Here is a 26,425-nt window from a genome sequence, read left to right as displayed (position 1 = left end):
CCCGTCCCTCTGCCACTGCAGGCACCAGTGCCTGGCCCCGGGGCGGCCAAAACCACTGCTCTTCTGTCCGAGTGAATGCTTGGCACGTATCAATTGTGTCCGCTTTATTCGTGGAATCGCTTTGGAAGCGCAGCGGTCGGCTGAGGGAAATTAAGTTGCCTATAACCGAACGAAATGCTAATTGCAGAAAATGGCAGGTGCTGTTTCTTCTATTTAAATTTGCATTACATAAAAGCCCAGCAAACTGCCATCTTTTCCGAACGTGTGTTCGCAGGGTTGCAAATTAGGTTCTCGAATATTGCTGGTATATTTAGCTATAGCAAGTACATACTGCTGTCGAGTTTACTTGATGTTGGCGTGTGGGAAGGAACTGATGAGATTGAAAACAGGTTTCAGCTTCTCTGCGTTGGAAAGTGAGAGGTATTGTAATTTCAGTTCTTGAAGACATTTTTTGGGTGGAAAAATTGGTTTCTGGTGCTTCTGGACTTAAATTAATGTAGTGTTGCCTTAATTAATTCGCAGGGTCTTATGGTACCTCTGGTCTTGCTTGTGATTTTGCCAGGCAGTAACCTGGCAAAATCGCAAGCAAGTCATTAAAAAAAAAACTCTGATTGCTTTCCTGAGACCTCTAAACAGTGAAGTATCATTAGTGAAATAAATGATACTTGCAGGACTTGCTCTTAATCTTAGGTTCCCTCATGGATAAAGATGGAAATTAAGACCTCTTCTAGCACTCCTCTTGTGCTTACATTTTTACCTTCCTTCCCTTCTCCCTGCCATATATGTAGAAAATCCCTTAAGATTTCTTGGGAGAAAAACCAAATTAAGTTCTGAAATACTCAGAAACCAGGTTCTGGGGTTAACAGTGCATCATGTCAGGCATTCTTTTTGCTTTGGAGCAGCTGTCACTCCCATTTGTCTTTTCTAGGGACACATTGAGCCCTAGAATGTTCATGTTTTGAACATTCACGTATGTGTGAGCAGATCCAAACTTCAAGTGGTAGACATTCATGAACTGGGGGGGCTTGGGGGAGGAGGCACTTGTGATCTCAATGCAGAAATAAATTGAGTGTTGCAAATGTCAAAGAGGGGGAAAATGGCATTAATATCACCCCCTCCCCTTTACTAATTTTCTTCATCAGATCTCTCACAAAGCTTGAAGCTATTGCAATTGTGACAGGCTGGGCATAGTTACAGTGTTGCATTTTGTTATCTTTTCTAGTTGCAAAAAGCTTTTGTCAGCTCTTTTCCTTGGAGTGACGAGAAAATGAAGAAAAATGATTGAAAGAAAAGATAATTTTGCTCTTGTTCTGAGAGCCCGAATATCTTTGGGAATAGTCAAATTGTTAACCTGGCCTCAGGGGCTTCTCAGCAAGACTGCCGGAAACACCTTTCTTACGTGGAGGTAACTGGCAGCAGTAGCTTCCAGCTCAGCATGTTGGAACAGGAATTACTCCCAAGCTACCAGAGAGTTCAGAAGCTGGCAAGAAGGGGCACAAATGCTTGGGCTTATGGAGCTCTTGTGCATGTATTTATGGTTTGTACATTGTTCCCTGTTGTTTTCTCATTAATTTTTCCAACCTCCTAACTGTGGCCAAAGATGAGAGCAGTGGCAACCTGGATTTAACCAGGGAGTAGCTGGCAGGGGCCTCTTGGCCATCCGCTACTCCTGGGCTCTTTTAACAAGGTGTGAGTCAGCCCTGGAGCATCTGAGCCTTCCTCACCGTGGGAACTGGGGAGATGCCACAGCTCCCCTGTGCAGGGTGTGTGTAATGCTTCCTGAGTCGCAGTCAGGGTTTAGAGATTGCGTTGAGCAAAGAGTGTGAGGAGCATCTCTGGAACTGCTTTAGGGGATATTATCAGAGAGAGCAGATGAGCTAACAAGGAGTTAGTGGTGAGTACAAATATTTGATAAAGGGTTAGATGTGTATCTGGTAGCTTAAATAATAGAAATATTTGGACAGTATGGGTATCAGAGGAAGTTCTAGGGTGGTGTGGGGGATGTGATGTTATTCTGTGCAGTAATGTGGTGCTTTTCCTAGTAAGTATTCCACAATGTGGAGTTTTTAGTGACCTATAAGGGTTGTGCTTGAGCCTTATGTTGAATGTGAATTATATGTAGTTGGATCAGATGATTCTTCTGCATGTTATTTTGTGAGCCTGGTGAAAGTGTGGTAGTGGTTTGGTTAGCCTAAGATCAGCATTGCACAAGTATTTTTGCTTCTAGATCTGAACTCCTCTTGGAAGCAGTGGTGCTTCATTTTTATGAAGCCATGTCAGAGCTTCTTGTCTTGCTGGAGCTCTGTAGGTCTCCAGTTTAGAAGACTTTGTTACGGCATATTTGAGAATTTGATAAACTACTGTGGTTAATGGAAAGCTGCACAGCAGTAGATGGCTTCTTAGAGGTGCTTTCACCTGTGAATCCTTTTTTTAGAGGACATGATAACTTTGTTTTCCTACACGTGAAATAAGGGGCAGAGATGAGAAAATCTGTTGGTTTGGAAAAATGTTAGTGTCTGAAAGCTGTTCTTATTTTCTTCCTCTTGCTTCCCAGTAAGTTTGGGTTGCTAGAAAGATAATAAAACATTCAGAAAGGGTATTTCAAATTCTAATGGGGATTGCTGTTCCTCAGAGAAAACCAGTGGCTCCCTTCCTACACCCCCTAGTATTTTTTGATATTTAAGTGTTCCGTAGAAAAGAGAATACTTAATTTGGAGCTTGCAGCAATCTTTGTAAAGCAAAGCATGATTCCAGAAATAACCAGAAGAATGTGCTGCAAGTATTGGGTTTTAAAAATTATTTTTAAACACAGTTTTCTTGTATGTGTATACAAGGAACTGAGACCTGTTAAAGAAAAATGTTCCTAAGACCTCCACCAGGGACTGAATTTCCATATTTTTTCCCTTCTGAAAGCCATTAGTGCATCCTTAGAATAATTGTAGTGTTGAGTAGTTTATTCTATTTTGAGCCTTCAGTGCTGTTACTCAATGTCTGTGTAGATGGAGGGGACTGTAGAATAGCTACCTGTGTCGTCAGTTCACATCTTACTGTGCACCTTTTCCTTGGGCAAATTGGATATTTGCTAGAAACTCTTCTTGCCATTTTTGCTTTAAAGGCTGTCTCCCCACCCAGTTTTCTCTTTAGATGGGAAGACATTTAACTGTAATGCTGTTCTGAGGAGTATGTAATGCTCCTTCTGAGGAGCATGACCTCCTTTTCAAAACAGGGTCCTAGATACTTGTTGTACCTGAGAGACTGTTCTGGTAGAATGTGGGTGGATATGTATCCTTAAGAAGGAACTCACTGCAGGTATATCTTACACAGAAGTCTTGCAAAGGAGACAAAAATGACAAAAAGATGGCTTATTTCTAACTGAGCCCTAGCAAGTTTTGCCATTATGATTGTCTTGTACCTGTGTCATGTTACTCTAGTTTTGTTCTTTTTCAAAGGAGCTTTGAGCTTTCTGAATATAATGCTGCCTTTTCTTATTCTTTCACCAGAGCTGTTTGACAGCTTGCAGGACCACAAACAAGCCCTGGAGAAATCACTGTGTAGTTCAACAGCAGTGAAGTTTGTTGGGAGAGCAGTAGAATGTAGAATAATAAACAAAAATAGGTTAATAGGAAACCATGTTAGTATCTGCTGTTTAAAGAGCAGAATGTTTGGCATATCCTGTGAACAATGTCACGGTCTGTGTGATCAGATTCCATAAGTAGCATCTTGCAGGGGTTTTTTGCTGGGTTTCATAAAATAAAAGATTAATCCTTGCTTATCTACAAATATGTAATGTTAACAGGTTTCTTGAGCTGAAAAATATTTTGACAAGCCGTGGATCTGAGAACCTTTTCTCTACCTGCCAAGAGACCTGCTTGCCTCTAGGATTCAAGGATGGTCATTTTATTACAGAGGCAGCAATGCCAAGCCCAGGACTTTATAATAAACTAACCAAAGAAGAAATAAAGCAAATCTGGCAGTCTTACACAGTTTAAGGAGAGCCTGTGTTTGTATATTATAAAATCTCTTGAACAAGAGGGATTTGCCCAGAGCACTGCATGCAAATTTGTAAAATAAAATTTGTAAAATAAAATTCGTAGCACTCAAGATTTAATCAAGATATACAAATGCCGGTAAATGTCTATAATGGAGCTCCAGCCTTGGGGAAAAGTTTGTAAGGGGTGCTAGTGTCACTCTGTTAGAGCAGGTAGTCTTTTGGGAGCCAGGGTACCTGTCTGTGTTCTTCCCACATGCCCACCTCTAATGCAGCAGTTCATCTGTTAGGTGATGCTTCTTTCCCCCGAGCCTTGCCCTTTCTTTAGGTCATTATGGCTACAGTCCTACTACCAGTGTGGACTTGGAAAGGTATTCTGTCAGTTCACTTTCAAAGACCTATTTGCATAAGGAAGGTGTAGAGCTATGCTGCTAGTGTGGATGGACTTGGCTGACATTCACTTCTCAGTGAATTAGGAATAAATAGCTTTCTAGTACTGAAGACCTTCATGCCAGTCTTAGGATGATGATACAGAAATTAAATCATCTATCTATTCCTTTCAGCCCTTGTTCAGACTATCATTATTTTGTCAAGAACAATATTCCTTAGATTTGCTCCTGGGTTTATTCCAACACTATGTCTTTCTAACCCAGAAGGTGCGCTGCCAAATTCATTCATGATTCTTAAATGTCATAAACATTTTCCAGAATTTCAATGTTTTAAAGTTACCATTCTTTGCTTACAGACTGCACATTGTGAAGTTTTATTTCGAGGCTGAGATTTTACTGCTATATTTTTCAAAGACGAAAAGTTGTCTTATCTTTTAATTAAGATGTGTCTACTGTATTCCTTCCCCCAACTCCCACCCCGATTTCTACTTGTTCACAAAACTATTTTGAATATGTTTTGGATATTGCTTACAGCAAAGTGTAGCATGTCACTGCAACTTGTCTTGTACGTGCAGACCTCCAACATGTGACTACTTCTCTCTCCCTCACACCCTTAATTTCTATCCTTTTTCTCATGTGTAAATGTGTTTTTAAGACAGGGAGATGCTGTTGGTTGACTTATTTACATTATTTTCATAAGAATGGCTTCTTGTGATATGAAGAATTTTTATGATGCACAGAGTAGCAGGCGTAGGACTGACACTGTTTCATGTGTTTGTCAGTCCTTTGTATTGCTATTGAAGAGAAACCTTTGAATACTACTTTAAGGGTGTCTCACAGATAGAATGATGGAAAAATAGTATTTTTTTTCCTGAGATGAAGCCAGTTTCTCATCTTGTATATCATTCATGTGTAGTGTTGTGCTAGCTGAGAAGGTGACACAGAGGCAGAAACATATGGCATTGGACAGGGAGGAATGGTAGTATCAGAAACTGTACGGTTTTATTTAATAAAACCCAGTCTAAAACACACATGTGCGTGGTAGCTTTTCAAATCCTTACATGGTTCCCTTTTCACTTAAACCTTCCTTCTCTTTCCCTGAGAATTTACTTCTTGTGATTCTGCCTTGTGTGAGCTTGTTGCATCAGCAGTAGCATGATATTGTGCTATGCCTCCTGACTAAAGTCAGTCCAGTGGCTTTAAAGAGAAGAATGAACCTCCTTATTGGGCTACAGGTTCAAAAGCACCTGATATATGATAATTTGAAAAAGACTTAGATGAAAGCTATCAAGTAACAAAAGTGCATTACAAGTGTGTTTTTGTAATGAATAATGTAACAAATAGTGCTAGTATTTTTTTTAATGTGCTAGTTTTTTGGGTTTTTTTTTTGCTACTTAAGGTCTATGTTCAGTACTTTCAAGGTGAAAAAGTAATTTCAAAATTTTGAATTAGACCATGAATATTTTAAATTCTGCCAGTTCTTTTGTATTGCCTGATTTGTGGTACTTTGATCACAAACATATAAGACAGTGTGCATGTAGAGACTGGCACAATGGATCTATCAGGAGTGCAGATTCCTTTCTTTCCTGCATGAAGCAAATGTGAGGGGGAGTCTAGCATGTTAGAATAAATCCAAAATGTTTCAGTCATGTCTTGGTGGTCAGCATGTACAAGGCAAGTTGCAATGACACAGTAAATATTAACTAGTCCTCCTAGTTTTGGCTGAGATTGAGTTAATTTTATTCCTAGAAGCTGGTACAGTGCTGAATTTTTGATTTATAATGAGAACAATTTTAATAACTCACTGTTTTAGTTGTTTCTGAGTAGTGCTTACACTAAAGCAAGGACTATTTAGATTTTTGTGCTGTCCTGCCAGGGAGGAGATTGGCAGACAGGAGGTTGGAAGGGGATCCAGCCAGGACAGCTGACCCCAGCTGACCAGAGGGATATCCCACACCGTGTAGTGTCATGCTCAGCACTGGAACTGGGAGGAGGTGACCAGAGGGGTGTCCACCTGCTGTTCCCTGACCACTGGCTGGGCCCTGGTCAACAGGTGCATGTGCATCACATTTTTTCTATATTCCCTTATCATTGTTATTTTCTCTTCCTTCTCTGTCACATTAAACTACCTTTATCTCAACCCATTAGTTTAACCTGTCTTTCCAGTTCTGTCCCCTGTCCCACTTGTGGGGGAGGTGGGCTGGGGATGAGTGGGTGAATGGCTCAGTGGTGTTCAGCTGCCTGCCAGGTCAAGCCACAGCACTGGTATAGGTCTGTTCAGAGCAGTTTTGCAAATGAGCTGCTCTGTGGTTTGGGAGAGGCTTCTGTGTAACTGCTTCATTTGTGGTGTTCATTTGGATCTTGAGAATGAAATGAACCTTCATCTAGCAATTAAAATGTATTGCACTATTAATAGGGAATGTACAGAAGACTTCAGTGTTATATGCTCAAATATAGCAGACTGTTTTCACAAGAGGATTTCATTGCTTCTTTGATAGAAGAGGAATTAATCATCTGAGGGAAGGTGTGGAAACTAGGAAAGTTGGCAAAAAGGGGTAGGTAGAGAGAGTTGGAGGGTTTCGAGCAGAACTTTGGAGTCTTTAAAAAGGGAGAAGAGTCTGCTTCCTGGTTTATACACTGTCCTCCTGACTTGTCAGAGGAGTTCTTGCCCTCTGATTTCTTTAGCCCTCTCATGCCCTCCTTTGCTGTGAAGCACAGTGAGGAAGGGCGCATCTGCTGGTTTTCTGAAGGGTGGGAGCTGTGGGAAGGGGAACCCTTCTGATAAGCTCTGAGCAGGGAGCAGGTTGTGCAGAGGTGGTGGGGATGCCAGGTGTGAAGGCAGGTCTTGGGAGGAGAGCAGGTGAGCTGCCCTGTCCCTCTCAGCAAGAGAGCAGCAGGGACAGTAGAGAGAGGAATGGAGATGGCATCAGGGCAGTGTGGCACCTGCTGTGAGCCCAGTGCTCAGCAGAGAAGTGCATTTTAGAAGTCAGGTCTTGTTCCTGTCAGGACCTGCCTGCCTTTTTACTTCCCAGAGGATGGCTATGGTCTTGTAAGTTGCTGTTGTGATTTTTATGAATGCCTTGTGAAGTTGGACTTAGGAGGTTTCAGACTCCCTCCCTACACATACACTTTTTCTCTTGAATAGTTTTGAAGAGATTTTTTTAGCTGGCAAACATACTAAAAATAGAAATGTGGCTAAATCTTGCACTGTAGGACTACTATTGTGTATGCTGAACACAGTTACATTGTTATTAGGTGTCAGATTATTTCCCAAGCATGTGTGTGACAGAGAAAACCAAAAAATATACAAAGTAGGTTATAGTTGGTGATGGTGTATTGTGTGAAGAAAGCTTGAGTACCTGCAGACCTTAATAACATAACATTGTGTTTTTATAACGTGTGCATTTGGACTAAGAAGGTCCTCAGAGCTGAAGTGCATCCTGCACTCAGATGGCAGTCTCTTCAGGAACCTGGAAAACTTTCTCCTGTTGTGACAATGACTGTATTGCATCATTTTGGCAAGGGAGGAATTCTGGCAGAACAGTTGCTTTGAACCTTACCTCAAATGAGGACTATGCAGAGGAGAGTCCAGCCTGGCAAAGCAAGCTGCTGCTTTTGTTTACTGTCATCTCACCAGAATATTTTGATTTTTCTTTGAACTTAAGAGCTGACATAAATTACTTCAGTTATCTGTAAATGGTGGAGTACCAAATCTAGGTCTTTTGTGAGTTGCTCTGATTTTTAAGTGCTTCCAGCTTTGCAACTATTCCTGACTTCTGCTTGCACGCAAATATCCTGGCATGTGTGGGAAAGGTGATATGCATTCTGCAGCGGAGAGTAGTTTTCACAAGCTTGATTTTGAAAGATGGTGTTGATGAGAGAGGAAAAGCACCTTGCTCTAATTAAAAGGAAAATAAATATTAGAATATGGTGATTTCTCCATTTCCTGAAGGGGAGGTGTCTTATTGTGGTCAGCTGAATACACAAATGGCTCTATCACTTGCATGTTTCAGCTTGAGCCCTCTATTTCTCTACAGTTAACTGTGTTTAGATGTTTCATCAGGTACTGGGCTGGTGCTGTCAGTATTACTGAGAGCTGTAGTGTGTCTGTGTGAAGAGCAGCAGGTTTTTTTGACACTTCTAGCTTTTCGCAAGTCTTTCTGTTTTTCAGGAAATACTGAAAAATTCTAGGTAATGGGGGATATTGTAGTGCTGAAAACCTCAGATTCTTGTTACTGAACAAAAGCTGCCTTCAGCTGTGTGCCTCGTACTCTGCCTCTTAGATGAAGCCAGCAGGATCCAGTTGGTTGGGTAGCCTGAGAGCAGGTGGGGAGGGAGATTCAGCTATGTGGGAAAATGATGTGGTGTTTTCAGTAGGTGGCAGTCCTTCTCTGAATCAGCCCTGCGCCAGTGCTGAACCTGGTGACAGAGAGAGGCAGGGACGGAGAAAAAAAAAGGGAGCAAAGTTTTTCTGTCAGTGCTATCTTGTGGGCCAAGTGTAAATACTGGAGCCTGAGCACTGGTGCCTTGGAAAGAAGAGGGGTGGGTATTCCTTCTGGTGCCAGGCTGTCTGCCTGAGTGGTGTCCTGAGTGGCTCTGCCCTGCTGGCAGCTTTTGTTGGGAGCCTGTGTGTGGGTGGCTCAGCAGCTGCCCTCTTTACTTTTGGGACCAGCAGGGAGAGTGTGAAGCATTCTTGGGGTACCCTTTGCTTTCTGAAGGGCTGGGGCTAGAGGCTCATATTTTGCAGATGAAATCCTGATTAATTCCTTTTCCCCCAAACTTCAGCTGAAGTCATAGACTTCTTCCATTTTTTTTGACTGCTGTTGGTCACACTTCTTAGATTGGAGTGTTTAGAAACTGGTAAGCAGCAGTTGCTTTTGAGTCCAATTAACAAATAAAACATTAAATACTGAGCCAAGCTCCTTTGATGCAGATCCTCAATGCTACTTGCTTCACCAGCTCTATGAAAGGTAGTAGTGCAGCTGCCTTTGGCTGTGAGATAATAAAGGAAAAACTAGAGGTGGGGGAATCCAAAAACAAATACTTCATTACTATCTGATGTAAGGGCATCTTCACAGATCCTCTCCTGCTAGTGCTGAGTGATTTTTTAATATCGAAATCTTAAAAAAATTACTCCCATGCTCTCCACTCTTATTTTCTATCCCCTGCCCCTGACATATTGTCCTTGAGGATAGAAGAGTTGTTATCAGAGGGAGGACTAGTGATGGTTAGTGAGAATGTGGTGATGGTATGCTTAGTAGTTTTTGCCAGATATATGCTTGGTAAATTATTTGCAGAATTCCTGCCTGATCAAATCTTCTCAGTGTGATGTCCACTCTTGCTTCACAGCAATCCCTAGGCTGTTTTGCATGATGTTTTTAGAAGATGTTGGCTGGAAGTGCCAGCAAAAGCAGTTCTTCTAGGCAAGTACTGCTGAAAAACAAACCACTGCCCTAGCTTTAATTAAATGATCTCTTGTTTCCTCTCTCTCCCCACTTCTTTAAGTTCCCCTCTGAAAAAATTTCATGAATGAGTACTGTGGGTATCTGTTTTCTTGTTGCCCACCTGCCTGGCAGTGACTGAGCATGGCAGAGAAGGGCACACTGATTTAAATCAATGTGAGTTGCAATGGAAGCACCCCAGCAAGGTATCAGTCAGTTCCATATTTTACTTTCCTAACAGAGTTGTAAATTCTGTCAGCAAGTGTGTATCATCTGTGTATTATTTTACATAATCTAGATGAGTTTACATTGTGTTTCATGATTATTTCTAAAGAAATGGGAGTAGTAAAACATCTTGCTTTATTTTTATCTGACAGGCTCTCAGTAAACTGTTCATTGCTTCCCTGTCAATCTGTGTATTAGATTTTTCTTCCAGTTGTGACTGACCCTCAGAGCTGGATTGCTTGAGTGGTTGGCACAGAGGATGCAATGGAGAAGGGAGGAGTCTGGGATGTCTTCTTTTGACAGCAGCAACTCAATCTAAAATAAACAGACCTTTACATACTTTTTAACTGGAGCAGTCTATTCTTCAAATGTTTTGAGGTTCATTCAGTCTGTACAAAGCAAAGAAAGTGGGAGAGGGAGTGGAATTTATCACCCCTCCACACGTGTTCACATAATTAATGAATAGAAACGAGGTAAGAAAAAGACAGTTCTGAATTCTTAAGTCTCTTAGCAGAAAGTGCCTGGAAACACTTGATTTTAAATCATCAGGCACAAAGATTCCTACTTGTTAAATGAAAAAACACATTGAAATGATTTTTTTTTTGCATGTTCTATATTTTTATTAGCTTCATAGAGAGCCCTCGAAATGTACACTTTAGGCAGTTACCATGTTTTGTCTAAAAGCAAACCTCTGCAGAAATCATGACATAGTTCATCATAGTCTTTTTTTGTTAAAGCATTTAAAACATGTATGTTAAAGCATTTAAATGTGTGAAGATAGGGTAATCACTCACTTTTTTCCCTCTAAAGATTGATGCCAACTGTTTAGGAAAGTGTTTGAATTACAAACATGTAACAGGATGTTAATCTGTACTAATCTAATCATTATTTGAATAGGCCATTTAAATCCATCCACCCTGTGGGCTTGTGAGCAGCATAAAGTAAATTACAAGAAAATTAATTTTCAAACCCTTTGCCTTAGGCTAGTTCTTCATCTTGGTGTCGCATGAACATTTTGCAAAAGATAAATTTAATGGATAAATGCAGCTAAAGTTATTCTCTGTACTTGGCAGTAAAACTGAAAGAGAATTCTTTATTGTTAAAATACAGAGTTGTAGTAATTACCTGACTTTGATATTGTAAACTGCTGATAGTTAAATTGACCACATATACCTATTATTTATGGCCTGAGTTAATTAGTTGGCTTGGAGGCTCAGCAGTTTTGAGAATACCAGTCAGCTAGTTGTTTCCTGCCTGTACTTGTTTGTTAAGATGGCTTATCTCTTAATTTTTTGTTAATAAGTCTTGCTAGAGGTATTCAAATATCACTACAGCATTCAAAACTAATTGAATTGGTGTAATTTTATTTATAGCAGTTGTCAGCAAATGCAGAAGATTATACATGTACCTTTAGAGCAATCAAAAAAATCTCAGGTCATGAAAATACGCTTTGAGACAGAAGTGAGAGACTGTTGTAACTTAGAATGCTGCAGTTTGTTGTTCTCAATTGACACACTCAAAACACTGTAATTTAGTGTTGTTTTGCACAGGTGTAAATAAATCAGCTTTTGTATTAGTTCAGTTTAAAAAAGATAAGTGGAATACTTATCTTTGTATTGTAAAAGCATTGCAAGACTGGAACAACTGTAGGCTTAACTTTTGCACATCACACTTCCCTCAATTGATGTAGATGTTATCTAAGAAATTTGGTCTGTTTAACCAAAGAAATTGCTATGCCAAACCCGAAAAGCGTTATTAGGCCCCCTCTGTATGTGCATTGTGCTAAACAGGTAATTGCTCAGTTTTTTCTAGGAAACTTGCCTGGTTCCAGATGGAAAGCTGTTCATTGCTCTTCCTTTATTCATTGGATGGTCTCAGACTTAGATTTAAGTATGAGTTTGGAGGCAGAATTAGTAGCTGCTGTATGAATGCAGTTCTTTCCACAGTACCTTTTTTTTTGTTGTTGTTTTTTTGGTTTGGTTTCTGAAGGGGTGGTTTTGCCCTTGTTTCATGGTGCTTGAGCTGCAGCCTGGAGTGTCTGTGGTTTGCCTCAGCTGGAGCTGTGAGTGGAGAACAAGACGCAGAGCAGGCTGAAGCCAGGCTGTGCTCCTAGGGTAGATAAACCATTGTGGCAGCAGTGACACATGCTATCACTTACCTGTTTCTTGCCCATCCATTGTCTCGCATGGATGCTTGGCAGGCTCTGAGGTGAGATGGTGCAGGAAGGTCAGCTGATAGGAATAACCCTGCTAACCTGCTTTCTTTCCTACCAAACTGACCTGGCGGAGGTCAAGGAGGAGCTGGGGCTGGCACAGAGTGGGAGGATAGATTATTGTACAAGGAATATGTAGATCATCTTTAGGTGATCCTAGGCTTCAAAAAAAGTAGGGAGAAAGAAAGTTCTGTGTGGCAGCTTGATGATGCGTGGGAGATCGGCATTTCCATGTCTCCATCTCAGCCTCTGCACCTGAGCTGTCAGCTTATCTGCCGGTGGTGATAAGCTCAGGTTTCTGCTTTGTGTTGAGCTGGGAAGAGATGGGCATATTCTCAACTACTGTGTTTTCTAAGTGTTGATAGCAGAGGGATGATATAACTTGGCTTCTACACCAAGTTCTTAGTAACTGTTTGTTTCTCCTCTCCCATTCTCTCTTTCTCGTTGGCTCTGTTTTTCCACTTGTGTTTTGAGTTCTGATCTTCATTTCTGCAATGTTTCCTTAGGTGACTTGCTTCTGTTTCCTTATTCCTGTCATTCTTAGTTTAGCATCAGCTGTCTAACCCTGATTTCTGATGTTTCCAGGTCAGTGCTGTCTCTGGCCAAAGAGACAAGTATTTTTCTATCTATCTTTTGTAATTGCTTACTGTAGATTCCGGGAAAAAAAACCTGTATTTATTTAGTTTTCAGCCAGTTCAATTTGTTACAGCAAAGGAAACGATGGACTCAAAAACTAGTGGGAAAGGGAGAGTGCAACTTTGTAGCTGAGCATGTAGTTGAAACAAGTGGGTTTTGCAAAGGCTGCAAGTGTCTGTAACACTATCCTTTCCTCCCCTTGGCTTCAGCGCTTTCTCATGGATCCCACCTAGAGTTAATTATGGAGAGGCTTCCTGTTATGGTCAACAACAGAAGCCTCTCCAGAGGATGACCTATGGGTGGGTGGGATCAAGTCTTTAGGAATACAAAGGAAGACAGCATTGACCCAGACATCTGAAAAATGCTGTCCTAAATTTAGGTGAAACTTACTACTGGCAGTGTCCTTTGTCTGGCACCCTCCTCTCCTCATTTCTGGATGTAGCTTTTGTTTTATGTTGTTTGAATTGGGCAGTTGCTTTCTCTTGGAGGTAAAGCTTGTCAGACTTTTACTTGTGCCTCGTTAGAGACTTTAACTATTGGGGGAATGTACTGCAATTCTCAGCCCTTCAAATAGGGTCTTAATTGTTTTACTTCACTACTGAAAGTGCTGAAGGTGGATTGAATTCTATCTAGTTGCTGCTTGTAATTGCTCTCAAGTTTAGTCTGTTCTTGGTAGTAGTTAAGGCAGGTTTCATCAAGGAGTGTCCTCACTACCTACTGAATATAATAGTTTCACTAGATAGATGACCCAAGGGAAATAATTATATTTTCATGGCAGTGTCTACCCTAAGGTAACTGTGGTGATACTTGAAGTGAGATATACCGAGGTTTGTTTGAAATAATCCTGGTTTTAATATTACAGACAAGTTTTTAATCTTTGTGCATTTATTTTTCTTCTGTGGAGTAGGAAGGCTTTGTAGTCCAGAAGAAGCCTTGGGTGCCCTTCTTGTAAGTTAATGAAGGATGTGAAATTACAGCATGAAACTCTCTCCTCTTTTGTTTTCCTGCCTTTTAAAAAGCCTCTCAGAGGGAATTTATGCAAGCAGATGCAGCCTGCTCTCGGCAGTGAGCTGTGGCTTGTTTGACATTGAGAGAACTTGCTCTCAAGCAACTTGGAGAGAGCACAGCTGTTCACCTGCTCTCATGGCTTGAAGAGTTTTTGACAGAATACTTTGGCCACTAGTTGGGGTGGCAGGGTGGTACTGGGAAGGAGATACTCTTATGTTGGGAGACCCAGTGGCTTCTAGTACTTGGAAATTAAATTGTTCAGAAAACACGAGAATAATGGGGTTTGGGGTGGTGAATTTGCACGAAGCAGGACTTGAATTGATTTGGTACTTTACAGGTATTGCATTATGGCTTAACTCCATTTTAAAAGGTGGCATCAGTTTGGGATTATGGTTTGAATGTCTGTCTGAAAGAAATTGCTTGTAAAAGGTATTATGGAAACCATTGCTGCAGGCTTTGAGCACAGTTCTCATGGGTGGATTTATTGTTGGGGTACACTAAAACTAATTATGTTGCAGGGCACAAATATGAGGAGTATGTACTGTACCTGTACAGTGTTTGTGTTTTATCAGGTGTGTTGTATTGAGCAACAGTCCAATTGGTGCAAAATAAGGCAGGCTTTTCTAGAAGCCTGCAAAGGCTTGGCAAAACAAATTCTGCCTGGCAGATTGATAGTGCAGAAGAAGCATATTCAGTCAGTTCCTGACAAATGAGAAGTGCTTTTCAATAGTTACTTTGTGTCAGATTTTTAAAAAACTGTATATTTATTTGCAGAGCTACTGTTACTAGTTAGAGGTTAAAAAGAGTGTTCTCTTGATACTGTTCACTAGGAGTTGTGATCTCTGGGAAAACTCCAATATTGTCCAACTTGTGCTTTGTTCGCTTTGCATTGTTTCTTGCTGTGTGTTTAAAAGAGTTTTGCATCCACAGAAGATGAGTTTTTTGTTTGTTTTGTTTTTTGGAACACAGGTCACTTTCTTGATGATGTCATCCATAAAGATGCTGGCAGTACGATTTTGAGATAACTTTGCTGAAGATTTTTAAGCAATTCCACTGTATTGGAACCATGTCTTTGCATTTCTTAATGCTTCTGGAGCATTCAGTTGGCAATATTTGCTTAACTTTTTAACCTATTTCTAGAATGGCACATTGTACTCCATTATCCACACAGGATGTGATGCTTCCTCTTGCCATACACAGAGCACCTCTGAGTGTGCTCCTCTGAGGCTGTATCTTTGTGATCACAGCCCTAGTTACTGCTTTTAATTAACAACCTTTTGCTTTTCTATTTCATTGCATTGGCATATTCTGTGTTAATAAATCAGAATGTTTTGCAGTCTGTATGTCTTGCAGAAGTTGGATTTCCAGTGCTGCATGTCTCTGGAAATAACTGGATCTCTGCTTTGGTGTCACAGCTAAAAGGTTGACATCTTGAGACTGATGTTAGTCACTTGAGTGATCTGAGCAGGAATTTTACAGGAGTTTTAGGGAGTGTAATGGAAATAATAGTCTGAAAAGGGTTTATATATGCTCTTAATTTGGCTTTTTCTGAGACTTGTACTAAATGCAGTGTTACAGCCATTTATGGCTTTATAGTGATGAATTGTGTTTCTGAGGATGCTGTAGATCCATGAGGTTTGGTTGGTATCCTTTTATCTGAAAGTATTATGCAACTAAATCATAGTTTCAGTTTTAAATGCTTTCCTGTAGGGGTTTCAGTTGTACTTGAAGCCTCATTGTTAACTCAGCAGTCTTGACTTTGCATATTAGAAAATTGTGAGCCTCCCACAGAAGTCCCATTAGTATAAATTTCAACTTCACAGTATCAGCTGTGAAGATGGGTCAGTATAATAATCCATGACTTGTTCTTCTAGACTAAGGCTGACTTTTTTGTGGTATTTAAATAGCAAAGATTAAGTGGAGAGAAAACTCTCATGTGTTAATGTATCACATGAATTTTTTATAACAAAATATCTGTGCCATAACTTTAACATATTGGTATGGTGATATTTGGAGCTGTTTTTCTTGCTAATCGCTTTGCTGTCATTTAAGGCTAGACATAATTGTTAGCTAATTTTGAAGTGGTGCAAAGTTATGGCAGTGTTTAGGTGGTGCATTTAGTGGTATTTGCATTACAGTGTTTGCCTCTCTCGGTGGTGAACAAGGTTTGTTGCACGTCTTTTGTTGTGGCTGTGGATTGCCAGTGTGAAATTGGGTAATCCCAATAGTCCACAGTCTTAGACACAGCCCTGCCACTTTCTGTGACTCACCCCATGATTCTGTGATCTGTGACCAGATCCCACACTGGAGAGGTGTGTGGGACACACCTGTGGGAGGCACTGAGTCAGTACTGGCCATTGGAGTAACAGGGTGCAGTTAGGCTGAGCTAGGTACAATGTTCTCTCAGCCTTCTCAGAGGTAACTGCTGTCAGAATATTTCTGTATCTTCCAGTATGACAATTTAATTGCTTAGCTCAACTTTTAAATCCTGTAATAATTGTGAAACAAAATTTGATGCATGCTTTTGAGAATTTGGGAAATAAATGCTAATTACTGTTACTCAGCCAGTGTTTTACAGAGGATTTTTTGTTGTAGCTACACTAGCATAAAAAGCTTTTTATCTAGCTTGGTTTTGGACATTAAAAATGTAGAAATAGTCTTACTGCCTTCAATGACCAAAGGATAATTATGCAAGTTCAGATCAAAGGCTAGCTTACCTTGTCTTGTGAGATGTGGGTCTGTAATAGCTGCCTGGAAGAAAAGGTAAAACACCCAGTCAAAGTGGTAAAAATAGAGCATGATACCTGCTGATAAATCTTTCCAGGTTCTGACAGTCTATAGCTGAGGAGCTTCTTGTGGAGTCAGGGATGTATCCCTATATATTTAACAGCTCAGTGGAGCTCCTTCTGTGGCTTTTAAAAATAGCTTTCTAATGCTGTTTTGAGCTCTCCTTACCTTCACAACATCCTATGGCAGTAAATTCCATGTCTAACCTATGCATTTTATAATAATTGCCTTTTGTTTGTTCAGCTGCTGCAGCTGGTGGCAGTAGGTGCTTTTGTTTTTGTGTCAGAGATGTTCTCCATGCTATGTGTGAGTTCATATGGTGTTAGGGTACTGCTCTACATCCCATCTCTTTCCAAGATGAACACATTTAGTTAACTTTTTCCTCATGTGAATACCATTGCATTAATTTAGTTGGTTTAAACAGTTTGCATCTCTGTACCTCTTCTTGTTTTGTAGTATCACAGTGGACCACAGCTGTATTTAGGCTACAGAAATAGTAAACAAGTCTGTTTATTGCCTCCAATTTTCCAATATTGTTTTTCTTGGACTCTATGACTTGACTGATTAATGACCTGATTAAATCACTGTCATCTTTTAGCTGTCAGTGTAAATATCTAATTGAGAACTCATTTCTACACAGGTATAATGATGGAGTTTGGGTTTTTTTTCTATTATGTTGCCTTGGGGTAGGTTTTGCATTTGTTGGCACTGGATTTCACCCACCCCCCCACCCCCCCCAACTTTAATGCTTGACTGCTGACAACATTGTATAGTAGCTGTTCCATGAGTTCAAGTTTTGACTAATTCAAATAATTTCATATACTCATTAAAGTTCTCTCTCCATGCCTTGTGTGAAATTGCAGGTACATTGTGTTGAGTAATGTGATCCACATTGGATCTCTATTGGCCACTTTTGGTACTCCCTTAGTAGTGAAACCCAGTTGTTTGTATGCTGTTTTTTGTTTCTTCTGTAGCACTTCTGAATCTTCAAGAGGAGTCTCCTAGTCAAATGACCTTTGTTTAAAATAAAACCAACCCTTGCTGTGTTGTCTTTTCAAAGGATATTCAGATATGATGCATTAACTGAACTGCTCTCTGTTTGGCTAATTGCTTTAAGATGCATAGAAGCATTTTGGAAAGGCTTCTTCCTTCTACCAAGGCAGTGTTAATTCTTTTCTATTTCCCTATTTGTCCAAACCTCACCAATTCTGTTTTCTTTTTTTAATACATATTTTATTGATTTACCAGGCTTATTTGTGTTACTGGTCTATAGATCTCTGGACCTCTTCCCTTCTTAAAGCTCCTTCCTTGAGCTTTAAAGGCTTGGTTCATGTTTTCTGTCTTCCATCCTTCTACTTCTGAGGCTGTGCCAAGTATTATGTTGCTCACTGTAGTTAAAATTTCAATGTAGTGTCCGAGTTCTTTTACTGACAGGTGTCGTGGAGTCCTGGTAAATCACAAAGATGCTGTGCTTGGTCACTCACTATTCTGTGAATTCTAGCATCAAGATGAATTATATTTACAGCAGTGCCTGGGAGAAATGCTGTATTTAAAGGAAATGGAATAGTCTGCCATTTCAAGACTTAACAGAACTTGTTACAAAAAAATGAAGGAATTGAGTCTGTGTGAGGTGCAGATAAATTGAGTCTTCTGTCAACAGAAGAGATGAGTATGTGAGGTCAATAGCATATTGGTAAGAGGCAGCATGAAGAAAGTGAAAAGGTTATTTTCTGTCTCTTTGCACAGGAGCTAAGTGTTACTTAGAAAAAAACAAGCAATTGGCAATGAAAGGAAGGGAATGAAATGAAAGGAAGTGATTCTTCATCCTGTAACTAAGTTGTGCAAATGATTTCTGTGATTTTTGTAGAAGTTGAAATTGCATAATTTACAAAGTGACTATAGAAATCTAAAAAATCCACTTAAGACCTTTAGATCCAGATAGTCCCTGAGACAAACAGTTGGAAGAAACCTTGATGAAGTATAACTATATAATATTTGCCTTTCTCTATTCTTTCTTATTGGCAAATCTGAGATGTACGTTTTGGGCCTGAATAGGCTGTCACTGATTTTTCTTAAGTGCTTGTTCTGGTTCCACAGGTGGCATCCCTGGCTGCTGCCTGGAGGAGTGTATGGCCCTCTGCTACAACTTCTTGCTGTCAAGGAGCAGCTCTTAGATTAGCAAAAGGGCTCACACCAAAGCAGTCTTTGCCAGTCACTGAACTGTTGTAATTTGTAAAAGGACAAGGTGGCATTACCTGAGTCTTGCACCAGATTCCGAGCTCTTGTGCCTGTGGACAGACACATTCCTGACCATACAGGGCATCAACCACCACGGGCCTGGACTCCTCAGCACTGGGTGCCTGCATTCAGGTGGTTGGATGAGGATGTCTCTGCATTGATCCAATGGTGGCTGAGGCTTGCCGTGTTCAGGGGGTGGCTGTAGGAAACCCAGCATGTGCTTTCTGGATCAGGGCAGCACTGGTGAGGCAGTGTGTGTTGCCAGCGGGAGGCTGGAGTGGGGACTCTGTTCTGTGAAGGTTGGGGTGGGAGTGGTTTTGTTTTGGAGAGGGCATTGAAGTTAAGGCATCTGCAGTGAGGGTGGTGCCGAGGTTGGAAGAACCCTGGACTGTGGAGATGGGACTGTTAAGAAGGAATTGAGAGAAACTGTTGGGGCTGACTGCTCACAGTATCACCTCTAGCTGCCCTTGTCAGCTTGGCTACCCAAGCCCATCATATAGTGTATCACCTGATGAATCAGAACTGTCACATTCTTGCAATAGCTAATTTCTTAAAGGAAGTTATCTTTATTTCTTTCCAATTGAATTCCCAAACATTAATATGAATAAGCCAAATTGGTGTGGATTGAATTTTTGTGGTTTCTTGTAACTGCTAGTTTGGAATGTGAAAATTTTTATAGATATTCCCATAAACATTAAGTTCAAATTTCTTACAGAAATGTACTACTGAATGATGCTGGATGATTTGCTGTGGCTGAACTGTAGCTAAGTGTTTGGGGTTTTTTGGTTGTTTTTTGTTTGTTTGTTTGATTTTTTGTTTGTTGTTTGGGGTTTGTTTGTGGTTTTTGGTTTGTTTGGGTTTTTTTTTTTTGTCCCCTTGGCAGTTAGGCTATTTCTCTCCCATGCATTGGCTCTGGTGCTGGTCTTGTGTGATACTGGACTGGTTTAGCTCATGAAATTTGCAGGAAGCTTGCAAGCTTTCTACCTGCTGGATTAGTTTTCTGTGAGTTCACTTTAATGGTCCCCTGAGTGAAAAGTGTATAAGGTGGTGTGAGAGAAGGTCTGGGAGATTTTACTGCTGAAATTTTGCACTGATTGGTGGGCTTGCAGGTCCTGAGCAGGAATGGTTGTACCTAGACATGTGCTGTGTGTCTCTCTCTCCCTGGGGTGTCTGCCTTGTCCTTCAGAGAGATGACTTCTCTGCTGGCTGGCAGCTGCTGGATGCCCTCACATTCAGGCTGTTCATTAAATTGGCTTCAGTTTCCTCTCTTCCTGGCCAAAGACTCTGGGCCCCAGGGCTGCCCAGGCAGCCCCACCAGCCCTGCCACAGCAGGAGGGGTTGGTCACTGCAGCAGGAGGTGGTGAGCCTTGTCCCTGCTCCCTGGATTAAGTCCTGTGCCTGATCCTTCAAAATGAGTGTAAATAAGTGGTGGAGGATGCTGGACCACATTGTTGCAGGTACCTGAGAGAGAGGGAGAGATCCAGCCCTAGGCCCCTTCTTAAAGATTATTTGTACTGGCTGGAGTCATAATGATCACCTAGGGATGGAAAAGGGTGTGCTTGGGAGAAGTTGTAGCTCAGGGATTTACGCAGAGCTTTGTGTTCTTCAATCAGTTTTTAAAAGGGAAGTATTGGAATAAATTTACTCAATTTGAAGCCTGAAGTGTTGGTTTTGGGGCTTGTTCATTTCTGTCAACTACTTGAGAATTACTTATTTTCCATTTCAACAAGCTATATGAAGATTGAGTAAGCCTTTATTCTTAATTTTTGGCACTTTTCACAGTGTATTAAGGAAGCAGTTGAGATTTCTGATTAAATTCCTTCTAATCAGAAGCATGTAACATTTATTTTTTCCTTTTTTTTCTTTAATTCTCGCATTTCTTTGTTATCTTTATTCCCCCCCTCCCACTTTTTTTACACCTATTTAACCACACTAAGTCAAATTCTGACTGTCATCACAATAACAATTCCCCCTCAGTCTTTCTTCTTTGGCTACTAGTACATATTTAATGCTACAAGGATTTTCCTGTTTCTTTTGTTAATATGTTTATTTTAAAAACTATGTGTGCGCACAGCAAAAGGAGACTCCCAGCTGATAAGCAGTGGGGGGAATAAGCACGCTTAAGGTCAGTGGGTCCGTGCTTCTGGCTCGTGCTCTGCCTGTAGTTCATTCTCCATTGATGCTGAATCCCTGCATCATCTGATCACTTGGCTGCACACATTTGTTCCAGATGAAATGTGAGCATGTGATGGTATTTAAATTGTGGTTGGAGCACGTGGTAGTGTAGTAAAACAGCCAGCAGACTATTTTAGGAGAGAGATGATAACCTCATGTAGTACAAAATCTTTTGCAATAAGATGCCTTCTTTCACCCACCTCCAGCTCTTGCTCTCTGACATGCTCCGGGCATGCCTGTTTCTCTGAGCACTGCTGTTCTGAAACAAGTCTGTCTGAGCAATCCTGATGTGTGCCTGTGGTACTTGGACTTGCAAATGGAGATTTGGATTGCAGGTAACAATCCCTATTTTGGAAGAAGGTTTTTCTATGTTGTTTTTTTTTTTTTTCCCCTCAAAAAATTTAATTATATAAATTAAGCTTTTTGCTTCATTGTATAGGCCTCTCTTCATCTCTCCATACAGCATGACTTTTGAAACTAAGCTGATACTTTAGAAATTAGTTGAGAATTGTTGGCAGAACATGTATCTAGACAGAAGGCATCTGAAATCAGTTATGGCAAGCCATCCTTTCTGTGTTTTTAGGTAAGAGTGTGGAGATGTTCAGTTTAGCTGATGTGTACTTGTTTAAATTTTATAAAATAAATCTACAATTCAAGTATGCCAGAAGCAGACTCTCTCTTTGTAACATTCGAAACCTAATTGAAAGTTTCCTGAATATATCAACTTCCTCTTTCCTAGGAACTGGTTTAATCTGAGCCTTAAAATATTTATTGTGTCACTACTCAGTTCAGCCATTGGGAAAGAGATGGTTTCATTCTGACTGCTTATGTTCATCAGCTACTTCCAGACACTGTCCAGGCCCTTTGGGCATCCTGTTTTGGTAGTCTTAATCACTGTCATTGTTGCTCTTGTGTGATTTTGATTTCCAGTGACTGACTGATCTATTTCAGGTCAGTTTTCCTTTTCAGTGCTTACAATACTTTGAGTTAGCATGAAGTGTTAGTCAGGAGTTTGTGCCAGAGACTTTTTTTTACATTGTTCTTTCATTAAGGCTTTTTCATAACTTGTTTCTTTTTAAATTATTACTGAGGAAAAAAAAAAAAGAAAAGTCAGGAAGAAATTGTGTATGTATGAAAATGATGATGCCATAATGTATGTTTCCCCTCTTAAATGGGAACATTTTATAGGTGCTGTTGCAGTAACTTTACTTGAAAGCTTGACAGACATCTGTTGATTGTGGTGGGGAACATGGGACACCTATCTGTGAGCTAGTGCTGGTACTACAGGGCATGACAGACATGCTCTAATTGAAACTCAGAGAGGCTTACGTTCTCCATGCTGCCCCATCATGTCGGTGTTGAATGAGGTTGGTGAAAGGATAAGTGCCCAACAGAGTCTGAAGTAGCAGAAGCTGTGGAATCAAGGAGTAGCTTCCCAAAATCATAACCTAATACTAAGATTTAAAAAGCAGTGCAGCCACTGAAGGGACCAGCTACTCCCCTTACTTGCAGTTGTTCATGTCCAAGAGGGATTGTAACCTTGGGAAGGTGCCCAGTTGAGTGTTACAGACATCACATGGACTCAGAAGACCAAAATCTGCCAGATCTGGTTTATTTTAATTGCAAGTTACTGATGACTGTACTCAAACAGGTTACCAGAATCTGGCTTGTAGGCAGCCCTGAAAACTGACTTCACAGGCTTTCTCATGCATCATTGATCTTTAATGGACTATTCATACAAGAGGACACTGGTTTCATGAAGTAGATATGTCTGCTCTCAGAATCAGCATCACAGTCCTGGAGTAGTTGTTAGCTTTGTTCTTGTGATGGGTAGGGTTGGGGGGAGAGTAGGAAGACCTAGAAGCTGCTTTCCTTCTCTACAGTCTATTTCATTTGGGAAAATCCTTTACCTTGCTCATGTGGTCTTCTCCAAGAAAATAACTAACCATGTTCTTGTTTATAAGATGTACTGGCAGTGTCTGCCTTGTGCAGTTACTAGTGAAAATGAAGTTTCACCATTTTTATCACTGACTGCTTCCTCTGCTTGATAGCAGAGCTGTCTGTATTTCTGAATGTATACTTGTTTTTTCTTTTTGTTAGTGCTGTGTGTCTTCTTATTGGCCACAGTATTCCCTTTGCATTTTGGCCTGCATTTTCACGTCTGTGTTTCCTGATTTATTTTAGGAGACTAGCTTACATGGTTGTCTGTGTATACCAGGAAGAGATGGGTTTTGCTGGCTGAATAACCTGAATTTCTTAGGGTATGTTTCTGGCCAATTTTCTGGCCTATTTTTCTGTTTCTGTTGAGGTGCCTCTCTTCATTGGCACTAGAAGGTGCTTATGCAATTGCTATTTCAGCCAAGCATGTAGGTGTAACCTGTTACATTGGCAAGAACTGAGACGTCTCAGCTTCAGTGTCCTGATCAAATTTTCTTTGGTAATTTAATTCCAACAATTTTTTTTTTGCCCGTAGTTCCAGGAGGGTGAGCCTCCTTAAGCCATGTTATTCAATTGTGTATTAATACCATGTGCTACTGACTTTCTCTATGTCAGCTGAGATTATCACTTTGTGATATCATCTATAAACCAAAACCTACAAAGCAATTTGGAAGTGTTTTAGGGTGAAGGTGTAATAAATGTAGTTTGTTTTGCTGTGCAGGTGGAAATTTGGACTAGGCTTGTTCTTATGTTTTCTGATTTACAGAAGTGTAGGCAATGCTAATCTTTCTATTTATGCTTTTAAAATTACATCTTGCTTTGCTACTACTAGCAAAGAAGTTGGTGTTTATGCTCAAAAATACTAAATTCTATGACGTCTTACAAAAGAATTCATTTGAGAATACTGACTTGCAGTGTTGCATTCTAAAAACAGATTTGGAAAGCTTAAGAAATTGTACAGTTCCTCTCCAAAAGGAAGCATAGCATTTCTTTGTGTTTCTTTTTTTTAAATGGTATTTTGCTTGTGTTGATGAAAAATAGGTTGTGTATGTGAGAAGTTTACTTTGAAGCACTTTCTTAGGTGAGATGTTTAGTATTTGAAATTAATGCTCTGTAGAATCCTTAGTGCTTTGATGTGTCTGGGTTCTGGCAAAATTTCTTGGAGCTGGAAAGCTTTTAGGATTCTAAAACAGGTTTTTTAACCTTTGTCCTCTTTGGATTTGTGTTTTAAATGTGTGTCTGGATGCATGCACCAGCAGATGTGCACACAGACACTACAAACTTCCATATACATTTTTACTGCTGGTTCTGCTTGTTTTTGTAGATAACATGATATATCTTAAAAGTATTACTAGTTGCAGGAATTAAAGCTTTCTAGGTGATGTGGTGTTTTAGTATAGTTAAGTTATTACTTTTGAGGAACAGGTTTGTGTGAGCAGAAAAATTTATTCCAGACCACCTCTTAAGTTTTATTTATTCTTTTCCACTGATGATTCCCTTGTGACATGTTACCAAATGGCACAGAAATCATGTACTACAGGGCTGTTCTTCCAATTATTTTCAAACCTTTCCTTTTATCTTACTCTTAATTTTTGAAAGAGAATTTACATTTTTTTTTAGCTTTCTTTTGTGCTATACAGTGCTACATTTGGGCAACAGTATGCTTCACAGAGATTTCCAGAACATTTGTAATCATCTCTTCTCCCCTCACCCCTTCCTTTCCTCTCAGTTGTCATAGTTCCCGGCGTTTCTTATCTCTCCTTGTACTGCTGCAGCTTTCAGATGATAATGCACAGCTCGAGCAGCAGCTGCTGCATAATAGCTGCAGCACCACTTAGAGCTGACCTAATGTGAGAATAAATGAACAAATCTGTGATTTGCTTGTGGGCTTACCTACAAGCAAACTTTTTTTCAGCTTGGGTGTATTAGATGTCATCACTGGAAGGTGAACTGCGGATGGCCTCCGTGGCGTCCTTTTTCCAGCTGCTCCAAGGATTTGTGCTGCACTGGGGGTGGTGGCACAACAAACAAGTGTTGGGATTCCTAGTGCTTTTTTGCAGTCACCTGTTTCTAAACATTAGTTGCTTTTTTTCCCCTACCACTTCTTTATTCACGCTGCCCTGGCCGAGAACACTGCAGTGTGTGCAGTAGGAACAGGTGGAGCGACACGTTGTGGTGTCACGCTGTGCTTTGTCAAGCCACCCTGCTCATTTCCTTTCATTTCCTCCGGGTGAGCGAGCCAATGTTCTCCTAATCTTTTGCACGAGGGGCCTGAGGCTGCAAAACGGAGCTGGAAAGTGTCCTGCTGGTTTAGTACACACAGCCCGGGGCTTACAGCTTATTTTGGGGCTGGCTGGTGAGGTTAGCAGCAGCTGCCCTGTCTGTGCTGCACAGATGCCTGGGCTGCTCCTCAGCTGCTGCAGTTGGTGATGCAGGACTGTAAAGAGAGCTGTCACCTATTTTTGTCAGATGATTTAAGTGTTAATACTCACTGGGAATACTGTACCTGTGTATATTCAAGGCAGTAGTTTAGTGAGGAAAAACATTTCTATTTTACTCTTAACCAGTATATGAATCTTTCTTGCTGTGACTTTTAGATACAACCTTACTGATGCTCTGCTGGTTTAAGGATACAAGCAAGTTAAGATTTGTAGAAGACATAGTTGAAGAAAGTGTTGAGGTGTGTCAGGCCCAAGTTTGACTGACCTACCCCTGATTTTTTTTTCCTGTCTCCAGTTGTAGACCTTGCTTTATCAGGTGAAGTCCCTTTACTTTAAGAGTACTTCCTCCATAACTAGATTCTGACTTTAAGGTTTAGAAGGGGGAAATAAAATAGTATGAAGGTTACATGAGGCCTTGAAATTGACTAATTTGAAGAGAAGAATCTTTCTGCAGGCTTACTGCATGCTGTAGTCTGCTCTCACCAGATATATTTTCAGCTTTTTCTCATTTCATTTTTCTTTCATCAAGTTCTCTGGTAGTTTTTTTGTCTTTCAGTAGGTACTGGTTGTTGCAGGGACACGAGGGATAAGCATTGTTACATTAGTTTTATTTTCTTATTGCTATTAGATGAGAAGTCTCCATCCACTAGGGGTTAGTGGTTTAGATAACTTAAAATGGCCCTAATGTTACATTCAGGTAATTTTGAATGTTGCGGCGTTTGAGCAGATCCATGCAGAGTTTAATATTTTTTAAAAACAGAGGGTAAATGTGGTGGTTGAACAGCGAGTATGTGGATAAAATGAATCTCTAAGGCATTGTTTGGTGTTGGAGAAATGTCAGTGATGGAAAAGTGAAAATGGCTGTCATGAAGTGAGTTAAAAAAACTGGCTTATTAATCAACTTCATTATAATTCCAAATGGAACTGACAAGATGTACATCCACTGT

The 26,425-nt window shown here is 40.4% G+C and overlaps 1 protein-coding gene across 7 annotated transcripts in view; it reads left to right on the top strand.

The window, feature by feature from the left end:
* ARHGEF7 (Rho guanine nucleotide exchange factor 7) overlaps positions 1 to 26,425 on the top strand; it is a 116,078-nt gene that overhangs the window by 15,459 nt on the left and 74,194 nt on the right. The window lies entirely within an intron of this gene.

The sequence above is a fragment of the Taeniopygia guttata genome, chromosome 1 (assembly GCF_048771995.1).
Source record: "Taeniopygia guttata chromosome 1, bTaeGut7.mat, whole genome shotgun sequence".
Taxonomy (NCBI): Eukaryota; Metazoa; Chordata; class Aves; order Passeriformes; family Estrildidae; genus Taeniopygia; species Taeniopygia guttata.
This window is presented reverse-complemented; position numbering and strand designations above follow the sequence as displayed.